We start from the raw sequence: 14,175 nt of genomic DNA, 5'->3' as shown, positions 1-14,175 counted from the left end.
CATTAAATGGCAGGGAATCAGTGCACATCAAAGAAGAGAACAGCAACTACCAGGTCCAAGGTGAAACATTCTAGAATGATCCAATTAAGTTAAAATTCTAAAATTTGGAACTTCAAAAAAATCCATTCTTGGCTTCACATCCAGATAGACTTGCACCACCTTCAGGAAGTTCATTTTACCTTCATCAATGAGGATGTCCCAACTGTCCAATGCAGCAGTACAACCTCTTCATAAAATGACTTTTGCATTTTGTGAGGCTTGGGCCAGCCATGGCTCCATGACATGGGACCTGGTTAGCTTGCAATTCCTGAAAGCAGCAAAACAAACAGTGCCCTTCCAGAAACAATCTGCTTGTTTAATGAACACTTTGGGATAAAAGGCTGCTTTCAGATTTTAGGCCCAGCAGGCCTCTTCCAGAATGAAGCCAAGGGAAGGTGACAATAAAGAGCAATGAAGGTGACAAGGACAGAATGTACAAAGTGATAAGATCCTGGGAGAAGCACTGTAGAAGAAAAAAAGAGAAAGAACAAGCAAGAATGAGCAGCATTAGCCTCCCTCACAGGACCTTGCAAAAGGTCTACAGATAGGTCAAAAGATAACCAAGATGGTGAACTCAATGCGTATCTTGTAATCCAGGAGAAGATACGAGCTTTACAAGGAGTTCGTAGTCCAACCTGGATTCAGTGGTAGAGAAATAAGATGGACAAGTGAGAGTGACATTGGAGGACCTCGGCCTGCTATGCCTGTCTCAGCCCAGTCCTCCTGTTCTGTAGGGGAGGAAACCTCAGTGCAAAGAAGCAAGGCCCTACCCAACAGTTTATGAATCCCAGGCAGGGCTGACTTCCTGGTCATGTGACCTGTGCAGTCACACAAGGCCCCATGCTCAGAAGAGATCCATACTGAGAAAGGCCCCACCCTTGTTTAATGCTCTGCTCCACCATCTTGAAAGTCTTAATAATTTTAAATAAGGAATCTGGCATTTTACTTTTGCACTGGGCCAACAAATTATGTAACTGGTCTTCGCCCATTTTTTGATTGTTTTTGAATTTTCAAAAGCTTTGTAAGACTTGGATTGTTCTTCTCCAATTTTCCAGATAACTTGTTTCACAGACAACTTGTTTCACGTGCTATACATACTCTATGAGACCTGACTTGGTTGCCCTAGATATTTGAACTGATATTTGAAGCAAACATTTTTTGCACCTCACGCCAATACATGCTCCAACGTGCAAACCAAAATGGGCTCAATGAGTCTCTGAGTCCCCCCACAAAGCAAGATACAGATGTCATTAATAGGTTGAATGGGAGTATGATGGGATGGTAGGCATTTTTAACCTCAAGCAGCTGTGAGAGTGTCGACTACCCACAAAAAATCTGTTCCTGCTCTTCAAACTTGTCCTATTTTATCCACAATCAAGTATGCACCTCCCAAACATGCATGTGCACATGTGTACATACGTTCACACACACACACACACACACACATCCACAGAAAACACTTGCAGATCCACAGGCCTGTTATATTCTTCCTCCCACATATGTTACAATGTCAGAAACCATGTGGTCCCTACGGTGCTGCCCTCAAATATAGGAAGAAAACCAAATATAAATGCATATACTGGAAGATCAACTAGTTATTAACAATTATGCAGAAGATTATTTTATGATACAGGAAAATGTTCTTGATACAGTGTAGAATAAAAATATGTAGCAAAAAAGTACATGAACTTGATCTGTATATTTTTGAAATAGTGTATCTATTTATATATGTATGCATACATACATACACAAATACTTAAGTATACATACTCACATATATTTTCCAACATAGATATCTACATTCACATGTGTATGTAAATATAGACATAGGTATGAGTATTATTGTGATCCCAATGGCTACGTGATTCAGTGAAAACCAAGCCCCCTCTCTGAACCATAGTCTCCTCATGGACAAAGGCATGGCTTGGACTGAACCATCATCGAGGTCCTCTGGAGCTCTGACACGTCCCCACTCTTGGGTTCAAGGCAGCCTAAGAAGTCCCTCCAATAGTGCAAGTCTCAAAAGCAAATTAGTCCCCACCTGCCCCTTCCCTCTGACAGGATGCTTTGATGCTAACTTGGCACAGGTGAAGGGCAAGAAAGTTTATTTAAAAATATGGATATGGATAATGGTTATGCACAGCTTACAACCTAGGAATATATTAAAGGTAGTTTTTCTGAGTTATTCACTGTAAGACTCTCTCCAAGCCAAGGGGGAAGGATACTTCTACTCGGAACAACACAAGTTCAAGTTCCAGGGAAATGCTCCATCCTCCTTCAGCTTCCATTCTGCTCCTTCACACACGGCGCACGGTCAGACTCCTTGGGATTTTCCCATTCTGAAAGAGAAGCCGTTTGGCGAGCCAGGCTCTGTGACCACCCATGATCTGAATTACGCACAGGTGTTCGAAAATACAGAGGGATCCAGCATAATTAAGAGCATTAAGCAATCATCTCAGCCCAAGGAGGCAGTTGAAGAAAAGAACAGAGCTTGGGCAATGCTTTGGGAAATAAATTCCACAGCCTTTCACCAAGTTGAAATCTTGGCTTTGGACACACATAAAAATGAGCCTGGCCTGATCTTAGCTCCCAGTGGATATCTGCCAGATCACAAAATTTGACCCAATTGGCCTGCCTTACCAAAGAGAAGGCCACTGCTGGAACAGCAGATGGTATTGCTGGTGAGAGCCAACACAGACGGACAGGGCAGCGGCAGGAAGATGGCAGAACACAGCTGGCCCAAGCCGGGGTCGGGGAGTCTTTGCTTTTCAGAGAATCGTTTTTATCATGTATATTTTAAAAATAACATCATAGCAGCCTTCGATCTGATTTCCTTCTTTGGTAGACTTTAATCACTCTATGTCCTATAAAACACATCTAATTATTCTTTTATTTTCTCTTGTCAGTTGGTACTGTCGTACAGTAGTAAAACAACTCATAAGTCTATCCACGGAGAAATGTCTGTTATAGAGAATTGCATTAGAAACCCTTCTCAACAAAGAAGGTGTTTTCCCACAAGGTTTTAGGAAACTAAGAAAAGATGCTAAGTTACAAGTATTCTTTCTCTTTAAATAAACCATTACAAGTATAAACTTACTTAACATGAGAAACTCAATTTTTTAAAAAATTAAAACTGTTGTTTAATGGGTAACACTGATTCTAATAGTCCCTGTTTAACACACACCAGTCATTTAAAAAGAGCACTGTCCAAAGAGTCCCCTTTCTTCTACTTTTCTCCTTTCTTTAGGGAAACACTATCTACCTTTAGACTCATTTTGTTTAACATCTCCAGTTATTTACGCTATTTACTGAATATCAATTCCTTATAAAATGTCAGGACAAATAACCAAGTTGTCTAGGAGAAAAAAATAATAAAGTTTTTCCATCCTTCTCTAGCTGGTCAAGGTAAACACTTCTCAGTGGCCTTAGACATTTAACCAGGCTGACACACAAATGCCTTTTCTCTTTCCTCTTAAATTACAAAAGATTATCATTTTACTCAGCAATGAGCCTGACCAAATGGAAACTCTGTACATCAGAATTAAATATGTTCTATCTATTCAAAATGAACAGTGTATTATTTATCACTAATACTTAATGACAAAGAAACTGATAACTTTCTCTGATTATACCACTGATTTCATCTAGTCGCGCATCATCGATTCTTTCGGTCATTAGCATAATCACAGAGCACGGACTCCAGCTTATGCAGCAAGTTTGATAACAGAGCTGAAAGTAGACACACACTATTTTAAAAACATGTTCTGATTTTCATCTAAGTATATCTTTATTTATATGGCTTTCTTACCATAAAGATGCCAGTCCTTTAAAATATGCAGAAATCGCTTTCTACACTGAAGAACAAGGTGCTATATCATAACAAGGATACAGAAGTATAAATCGCCTGTTAATTAAACATCGCTTTTTAACTCTTTTCCCTGCATATGTAATTGTTAAGCTCTAAGCCAAGTCCTTAAATAAGAATAAGAAAATTGCTAGGCTCCTTCAAATGAATGCTTTGCCTATTTTTCTGCTTAATGTAAAAGATCAGTCACTTGATAGATTATTTTTAAAAAATCAAATTCCCTGATAAATGATTGAGATTTTTAAAGTGCCCCCCCCAAAAAACCCCAAAAAACTGGCAAGTGAACAATTTTTGAAGTTCAAGTCAGCACTGATGGTTTCATATTGATCTTAAATTTTCAATGTATGGTACTGCAGAAGGCTGTAGGGCTTTAGTTTCAAATGTAAAGAACTTGTCTTGAATTAATATTCAACATCTCAAAAGGTTCACATGGAAAAATGAATAAGCTTCAGCTAGATGTATCCATCTGAATGAATTTACTAACTGTATTAAATTTTAAAAAGCAAGTTGCTGAAGAATACATAGAATAGGATCCTATCAATAAAAACCTTGAACATGCAAAACAAAATCCTATAGTTGGGGCAATAAGTGCATACGTATTAAAAGTATAGAGAACTGCATGGGATGAAAATCAGCCAGCCGAGAACAGTGGTTAAGTAACTTCCAAGGGAGAAAGACAGGGGTAAGATGAGGGAGGGACGCACATGCCAAGAGCCTTTCTACCTGAATCAGCCATGAGTTCTTTCTTAAGCAGAGCTGTAGGTACATGGGTGCTCACTGAATTATTCTTTGTTCCATTTTAGTGTCTTACGTATTTCATAATAAAAATTGAAAAATATAAGAATGCCATTTTAAGATGAATAGCTTTGTAAATATCTGCCCAATTTCTTTCCTAAAAAGTTGTTCTCACCTAAAAGATTAAAGTGCTTGAGGCCAAGGCATTGCATTTTATTTAATAATTGGACCACTGATTACAAGTACTAAAACCTTGCATCCAACAGAAAATCCAGTTCTGCTGTTTTCAAAAGTGCTTATTTAAAGAATTCTTTAGGGGGAAGGGGAGGCAGTTTACGGAGTAATTGGGTAAGAGACACAAAGAATAATTATGATTTGTAATAATGAACATGATAATAATATTGATTTGATCATCACATACTGTACACAAATACCGATAGTCAACTCTGTACTCCATAAATATGTATAATCAAAAAAAAAAAAAAAACATTTTTAGGGAAAAAAAATAAAGAATTCTTGAACCTCACTATTCTGCTACGGGAAAGTCATTCCTAACACAGAGATGCTCTCTATGTTCAGCAGAAGTGACTGTCCTGTTTCCTAAGCAAAACAAAACAAAAACAAACACAGAAATGACATCTTTAAGTATCTTTTTAATTTTGAGTGGATATGAATACACACACAAGGAAGAATAAGCTGGAAGCATACCTTGTGTGTAATTTTAGGACAAAGGGGTATCAGAGAAAGGTGAACTTCTGCCAGGTGGGCCATCCCCCCCCCCATCCCCATCCTGGAATATTTAAACCTTGTGCTGTGGTTGCCATAAGGACAGCGAGACAAAAGGGAGAAGCACCCCAGTCAGCAGCAAGGAGGATGACTTGCTTCTACAAGTATAAGAATTTGTTGTAAGCTTACCAAAGTTATGGCTGCGCGTTTACTGTCAACATGCATCACACTGCAACAAAAGCCATTATTTAGAAAATAAGATGAACACATTTAAGCGGTTGAACCCTTCTTAAACCCAAAGAAGGCATGCAAAACAGCAGCAGGTCTGCAACAACATGCCTGACAAAACCCATAAAAGAAAACCTGGGACTGGATGATTTTCTATTTTAATAGACTATTTTCTTCAAAATTATTTACAGTTGCATATGGACAGCAATATTCTCTAAAGATACCCAACTCCCTTCTCAAGGTTCAACTAGCTTCTTTCCCAATAATTAAGTGCAGCAAACTTTCTATTAAAATTTGCCTATAATAGATCACTTAAAAGGGTCTGTCATTGATTCCCTAATGAAATACCAGTTAATTACTTAACCTTTCTTAACAAAATGATTAACATACTTTCAACAAACAAGACGGAATGATTTAACATCAAGCTGTTGATTTCATCAACTAGTGACAAGAGTAATTCTATACATTCCCTACTACGGCACCTTCTTTTTTTTTTCAATCACTTCCACTTTTTATCTTTTATAGAAACTCAGTGGTAGAGACACTCTAGTTTTAAAACTTGGCCCATCAGATACTTTTTTTTTTTTCAAAAGTGCTTCAGGGTCTGAACAGAAATAAAAGAACTTTGTAGTACAGGGATATTCCAAATGCCACCTGAACCCACAGCCAAAGTAACTGTGAAGTTCTAAACATAAAAACAATTGCCAGCTTTTTGGCAGCTATTAAAATAAAGCCACACCTAAAGTCAAAATGGAAATTAAATATTAGGTGAGGGCATTTTGGACAAACACTTTATTACTAAGTAACTTCAAAAAGCACGTTACTAATACAGACGAAAAATGTCTGTACAACTTTCATTTAACTCTTTTGATCTTAGTGGTTAGATCTTTAGCTGAAGCCCTGAATATTTAAACAAGCCTCCTTAGCATTTTATCTTCCTTTATCTTGTAATCTTGTAGGATGCATTCTTCTTAGGATTCTGCTTTCTTCATTTGTGTGGCATTGTTGGCTAGGCTATTTCCATCACTATTTGTGCATACCCCATCATATACAACAACAGAGAATTTCCCAAGGTGCTTAGAGAAATCGAAATACTTGTGCCATCAGTGTTAATCCGAATAAACAGTTCAGATTTTTAAAATAAGGTGGAATACTCAGAGAAAACAAAATAATTCCACAAAGCCATTTGACACTAATTTGTAGCTACAATATGACAACGCCCATTGGGAAAGATGGATGCGAGTAAGACATAATTTGAAAGGAAATATCCAATACTTGGTGAAAACTACCAGTGTTCTAGGTTGTTCCCACCACTTTGTTGAACTGGGAGGCCCTGGTTCTGCCTCTGTTTTTCTAAATATCTAATGTCTCTTTCTGTGCATGTCTCTGAAAAGGGAGCACGTATTCCTCTCTTAGGTTCACAGTGGCCAAGCAGTTCAATTAAACATTTTAGAAGGTTTGTAGGCTTTCCTCCAACTTTGGTTATTGAGCAGTCTGGTTATCCCACTTTGGTGGGCATCAGGATCATGGGGGACAATTTTTAAAAATGCAAATGCTGGCCCCAGCCCCAGATATGGCACATCCAGGAGCAGTGCAATCACATCTGTGTTTGAAACTACAGCTTTACTGTGACCCCAAAACGCATGCTTGGTTAAAAACCAACAATTTTCATTCTTAATAGAAATCCAAACACATTAAAAATAACACAGGATGGGCCTCAAGGTACACCAAAAAATAAAATAAAATAAAAAATCAGTAAAATACAAGGGAAGATAGAAATTTCAGTTCCAGAATCTCTAACAGCATTAATCACTTATTCCATGGGTTTCTGTTTAGTGTGCATCAGAATTAATTACCGGAGGAAGTCTATCATAAATGTACCATCCCATGTCTGTCAGCAAAAATCCTCATTCAAGAGTCTGTATTTTAATACCACCCGCAACACACACACACATGTATCTGGATGTAGGTGAGCAAGGGACCTCACTTTGAAACATGCTGGATTAGGACCAACTACAACTTCCTTCTACTTCAGACATCAGCATCCACCTCCATGTCTGTGCTCAGCTGTTCCCAGGAGGGCAAGAAGCCAGCACCTCTGGTCAGGCATCACCAACTCAGGGGACAGGCACCAGGGCTGGGAAAACTCAAGCAAAACTCACACCATAACCTCCCCCAAGGGCTGTTGTCACTGTCCTGAGAGCACCAACAACACCTTAAAACATATGAGTAATAACGCAGCCCTGTATCGTTGGATCACTACAATCCTCAAAGAACATATCTTAAAATATTACCCCTAATTCACAGGCAGGGAACCAGGAGCAGAGAAAGTCACATTATGGTTCAACTGCACAGCTGAGAGGAAGAAAAACACACCTCGGGAATTCAGTTTTTGAGTTTGGTGCTAGAAATATTATTCAATGTCCTAGTAAACAAAGCAGATCACAAAATTAACTAAAATCAGAGAATCTGGCAAAATGTGGATGTCACCTGACTTATCAGTAATACATATGCAACCAAATACAAAATTCAGGAGAAAATCTTTGTTCCATCTTAAGAGAATCTATTCTATTTCATATAAATGGGGACTCAATAATGCCATGTTCAGATCCATTTTTTTCTTCAGTAATTTGTTCTATAACATTCTAGCCTCTGATATCCTCAAACTGTTGAAATCAAACAGAATGACATGAATTTTCTACCCAATGACCCCTCCATCTCAGCTGTTTGTCTGAATTACTTATAGTTTGAGGAAATAAACCCATCACAGAATGATACTGAGTATAGAGAGAACTAAATGTAAACAGAACACTGGAACACAAATTTTGTATGTATTCATATTCCTTTTTTTTTTAAACTGTTTTATTAAAAATGTGATTTGGAAAGAAAGTGCAATTAGCTTTGCACAGACACTGCTGAGATGTTCCCGAACACACCAGACATATGTAAATATTTCGTGATATCAGTTCCATTTGAGTAGACCTGTCAAGATATTTACAGGGCTTGACAGTACTTCTGTCTTTAATTAAAATTTTACCCAGATACTTTAATGTAATTAAATAGATTATTAGTTGTCAGGATCTAATATAAATTTTGTTTACCATTTAGTTACTTTAAGTACTCAGACTGAAGAAACTAATTTAACCCCACAACTGAGCAGCTTTAAGCATCAAGACCAAACCTCCAAAAAGCTCCCACTGTTCTTTGCACTCTCCTAATAATCTTAAATTATTACAACTTAATTTAAAATTTCATGGTACTAAATTGAGCCCCAACATCTTTAAACAAAATAGCTTGCAGAGAGTAATGAGGAAAAACCCGTTTACACCTGTTCAGGTACTAGATTCTTCCTTTTAGGCAGCTCATTCTCCCAGTGGCTGGCTAGATAAGAAATGTTCTTCTCATTTTAAAATCCCATAAAATAGCTACCAAACAAACACCTGTTATGCACAAGGCAAGGCATATATTAAAAACTGGCATCAGGGGACTGCAAAAAAGAAAAACAAGCTTTGCAGAGACATCCACAAGCCAATCTAGTCAATACATTTCACGACTGGGTAAAAAAACAGTGCAAGAAAAGGACACAGCCTCTGGCACAACCTCCTTGTGAATGGGAGCTGACTTCTAAACAAGGCTTGAAAAATGCCTTAGCACAAACTGACTGTAATTAATAAGAATAATTTATTAAAGAAACAAAGAACACTGTCTAATTGTCTTTCCCGACTGTCATGCCCTTTACCCCACTGTACTTCCTCTTTACAGAATACCAGCCCTGTAGCCCTAATTGCAACAACATTATCTATGGGATGCAAAACCAAAGCCACTTCTTAAAATCAAACGTTCCTTACAACATTTATTTTCAGGTTGGCAACACAGCCAAATCTGCTTAATTTCCATTAATCACATGGTCACATGCACATTGAAATAAACTATAAATGTCCCACCAAAAAAAAAACCAAAAAAACAAAACACCGTCATGCATAAGATACCCCAGATTTGGCCAGATTTGCCCCAGTTTCAGGAACTCATCTCATCTCATGGCCTGCTGACATTCCAGCTTTTGGCATCTCTAACCTTAATTCATCCATGTACTGTAGAAGAGAAATGTTTTTAAAAATCAGTTTATGATGGTTCCCTGGATAACACATGTATAATAAAGTGGCCTGCAGATTAAGAAAGACCATTTAGAAAATACACAGACCCAATTTCAAACTTACTTGGTTTGCTGGCTAGTCTCACAAACTCAGTGTTTGACCACCTAGTGGGACTTACTACCATCAACTTAAAAAAAAATGTGCAAACAGTAAAAGTATATGTTGGCTCGTATACAAAGTTCACCTGTCTATTCAGCAGATGCCTTTCTTGAGGTTATTTTCTTTAGAAAACAAATCCCTATCTGCTTGAGACCTTTATACACTCTAGGTTCAAAAAACACACTTTAAAAAAAGAAAAGAAAAAAGCCAATACTGCTGGCTTAGCAAAAATAGCATATACTATGACTGAAATCTATAAAAGGAGTTTGACATGTAACAGGATAAGGAAAAAGCCCTTAGCAAAAATTATTTTTTTGTTTGAAAAACAAAAATACCACCTGTGCAAATCTAACTATGCTCTGGAAACCCTTTCTCAGTCATAGAGAAACAGCTCATACTCAATGCCTTGAAGTTGCAATTAAATCGTAGTAATTTAAGATTATCGGGAGAGCAAAGGGCAGTGCGAGCTCTTTAGAGGGCTTCCCTCCTCACTTAATGCTCCTCAGTCAGGGGTTAAATGAGTTTCTTTAATGTAAGTACCTTAAAGTAACTGAATCATAAACAAAATTTATACTATTTTCTGACAGCCTGCAATCTATTTAAATTTTATTAACGTGTGCCTAAAATTATTTTTAAAAGACAAAACTCTTGCTATACCCTGTAAATATTCTTGGCATACCCACTGAAATGAGATCAGTACAATAACCCCTAATCTTGTCTGCATATACATACATTTCTATAATGTGGAATTTTACAAGATAACGTTTCTAAACTGAGTTTGACTCTTAAGTAAAACATGAAAACCAAATAAATATGGACAATAAGACTGGCTACGAAGACGAAGCTGGACTCAAAATTTGTTGCATCTTCTATATTCTCCCTTCTCTTTCTAAATTTTGGCACTGGACACATTGTGGTATAAATATATTTGTTTGGGAAGTATCACAATTCTTCTGTTAATTTAAACCACTGCTGAAAACAGACATACCATTCAATAGAGCCTAAGAATGCAAATTTACGAGGTCAAAGGTACACTGTTAAGAGAAGCAAAGAAAAGCTTAGTAACAGAAAATCATGCCTAGGCTCAATATTAACTCAGTTAACTTTTGCTATTGTTAGTATAAATGATTTAACTAGAAAATATTTATAGCTTTTTAAAAACATTACATATTGCAGAAAATTGCCTAATAGCATCCATGTGTATGTTTAACTCACATTGCTTAATTATACAATAAAGGTATATCCAATAAAAGCTACAGACTTTGAAACATGTTGTGCACCGTGGTTATGAAACTCAGGCTTATAAAAAAATATAAAGTGCTTACCATGTGACTGACACTTGTTAATTAAAAATACAATCCTTAAATGACAATTATTTGTACTCTTCTGTATGTGTTTACTTGTCCTATTTCCTACTTTCTTCTACTTAATTAAAAATGACATTTAATTTGGGAATAGTTTATAGCAAAAAAAAAAGTGTTACACAGTTTATATTCCAGGATTTAAATATAAACACAAAATCTTACAGACATCTCCAGCAATATAAACCTCTTAATTTGAGACGGTTAATTTGAATAGTTGATGTTTCTTTCACTATACTTTGATAAATCTGTGAAAACAAAATGCTAAAGTAATTACTGTTACTACTCCCTTTAAAATGTGAAGCAGTTAAATTTTCCTAGACAACAAGCAAGCACAAGTAACAGATAACTTGAATAAAAGTAGCAACATGGTCATGTTGAATGTCAATCTAAAAAAAGAGGTTATGTCTAATCTGAGAATGCTCTCTCTCGCCTTTTTAAATTCCAAGAGTGGGCTGACACAAAACTTCAACACCAGAGATTTTTTTTTTTTTTTTTTTTTTTTTTTTGAGCTTTACATCAGATTTAAACCCTCATATACAAAACCTTGGCTTCCCTGACAAGGCAGATCTTCTAAACTTGATGTGAGAAAACGTTATCTAACTCTAGTGTAGGAGTCTAATGCTGGTAAAAAGAATACACTGCACAGTTCTGGGTAGCAAGACAGCCTCCGGACGACTTAATATTCTTTTAATATCTTTTTGGGTGCATTTTCCTCATAAAGAAAGATGCATTAAAAAAATAATTTGTTTAGCAACTTAGCATCCATAAGAAACTCAAATGCTGCCCAGAGAGAGGGGCTGAGTATTTCCTTCCAAGTGAGCCTTTGCTTGCACAACAAAGATCAGCATTTGCAATGGTCCATTTCTGCATAAGTGAACATATAGCCTTGCTGCTTGATCGAATAGTCCAGGGTTCTCTCTGTAGCAGCTCCTGACAACAACCCAGCAGCAGTTCTGTTTGATCTCTCCTGCTTCCTTAATTTGGATTGTCAAGGTTCAGCAGTTGGAGGCTGTTTACTTTACTTTCCCCCCCCCACCAAAAAAAGATTTTTTCCCCCTCTCTCTTATACAATGACTAATCCAAAGTCTAGGGGGAAGGGAGTACAGCCAGTGGCATGATGTTAAACCTTTTTTCTCTCCCTTTGCAGTGAGATTTTAGTTGACATCTTTTAAATGGTAACTAGTTGAGTTCCTTTTTATATTGTTAATGCTCCTTAATTATGAGACATTTCAAATAAAGACAGGGGGAAAAAAATTCCAAATTTCTGAATCTGTGAGCCCAGTTTTCTTTTCCTGGACTCAAAGAGATGGGTATTTCCACTTTGAGAATCAAAACTCCAGTGGAATTCTAAAAAAGATTTGATACATTTCTCTCTGGAACAGAAAATAGCAGAAACTGTCTCAATTATAGAGGCTACCCCTGGGTAGAAAACACCTGAAGCCTTACTATTTCTCTCTGCAATCCAGTTAAGACATCGCCCCCCAAAACTGATTCTCACTGTGGAAAAACAGGAGTGGGGGGAAGGAAATGGAAGGTAAAATCTTTGCAGAGATTCTTCAATATATTTTCAGTAATAGAAACATTCCTTAAATATCCTTGGGGTTTTTCCTCAACTCAGCTGTTGTGCAAGTCCTAAATCCTCAAGTCTATGGTCAACCAAAGGTGAAGTGCAGACTGTCTGAATGTACAGACTTCCTTTCAAAGAGAATCCAGAATGCTCCTCCAGCATTCTCGTTTGAAGAACAGTAGCAGAAAAGGAAATTCTAACTTAGAAAATACCTGTGACTGTACATGAGTGCAACTTCAGCCTCACAGAAGAGGACTGGAGAAACTCAAATGCAATCAAATGAAATGTTTATATTAATTTCATTATTCTGCCCAAGCCTCACATATGAGGGCTTGGAGGTGGGGAAGGGAGCGAAGAGGAAGAAATAAGTTTCATTTTGGGTCTTCTGGCCAAGCAAAAAGAAAATGAATTAAGACGAAAGCGTAGGATGAGCCCAGACTAAATCAATACACTTTGTAATCAGCCCAGCAAGGGTATTTGGACACAATGACTTGGAAATAATTAATAGTTATAAGGGAGGAGTGGGGTGAGAAGGGGGGAGAGGGATGTCACCATATTTTATCGGAGCACTTTACACTCCACGCTAAACTTTGATCTCCAGATTTTCAGATTTAGGAAAGAAAGGGAGGGGGGAAAGGAAAGAAAGTCCAGTATTTCGAAGCACCTACCGGCTTCAGGATGGGCACATTCCTAGCTCCGGGCACCTTATTGCTGCCCTCGCGCCGCCCAGGCTGGCTCTCTGGGCACGGAGAAACCCCGGTGCAGTCCGGGGCTCTCAAGTGTCCCTTGCCCCCGCGCCCCCGCCCGCGTTCTTGCCCCGGCGCCCGCGGCCGCCTCGACTTACCCGCGGAGTCCGGGGAGGGAGTGGGAGCGCCGCCTTCACGCCCGCGGAGGAGGCGCCGGCAGCACCATGGTCCCCGGCACCGCTGTCGCTGCCCCTCGCCCGCTCGCTCGCTCGCCCGCCGAGCGCTCTCTTCCTCTTGCAAACTTTCGGGTTCTGCGGTCGACAAGAAACCGGAGCGACCCTCAGCAAGTCTTCCCTGTGCAGGTTGTGGGGTATTGAAGGGGACGGGACGGTGAGGAGGCTGAGAGGACAAGACAGAGGGGGCAGCGGGCTCGGAGGACCCGCGAGTGCGCGTGGAGGGAAGAGAAGATGCGGCTCAGGGAATCCCTGCAAGGATCCCGAGACCGGGAAATCGGCCCGAGCCAAAGTCTCAGCACCTTCCCCGGGATCTTACAAAGTTGCGACAACAAAAAAGGAGGGGGAGGAACGGGGGAAGGGGTGGGATAGGGATACGATCGCAGGCGCAAGGTTTGGAGTTACAACTGTTTATTTAGTCCTTATTCTCAGAGGGGGCGGGAGCTGCGCGGGAATGGGGGTGCCGCAAGCAGCGATTT

General features: G+C 38.7%; 1 protein-coding gene across 6 annotated transcripts in view; it reads right to left on the bottom strand.

Annotated features, from left to right (window-relative positions):
* The window catches only part of FOXP1 (forkhead box P1), a 569,779-nt gene extending 555,900 nt beyond the window's left edge, over nucleotides 1-13,879 (bottom strand). For 3 of the 6 annotated variants that reach the window (XM_008571751.1, XM_008571756.1, XM_008571760.1), the window contains exon 1: nucleotides 13,622-13,879. The gene's annotated coding sequence lies outside the window, so the exon portion shown is untranslated. The remainder of the gene's footprint in view (nucleotides 1-13,621) is intronic. The other 3 variants (XM_008571774.1, XM_008571780.1, XM_008571788.1) reach the window with 1 other exon arrangement.
* Nucleotides 13,880-14,175: the final 296 nt, after the last annotated feature.

The sequence above is a fragment of the Galeopterus variegatus genome, unplaced genomic scaffold (genome assembly GCF_000696425.1).
Source record: "Galeopterus variegatus unplaced genomic scaffold, G_variegatus-3.0.2 Scaffold44, whole genome shotgun sequence".
In the NCBI taxonomy this organism is placed as follows: domain Eukaryota; kingdom Metazoa; phylum Chordata; class Mammalia; order Dermoptera; family Cynocephalidae; genus Galeopterus; species Galeopterus variegatus.
The sequence above is the reverse complement of the archived record's forward strand: the minus strand, read 5'-3'. Positions and strand labels throughout refer to the sequence as shown.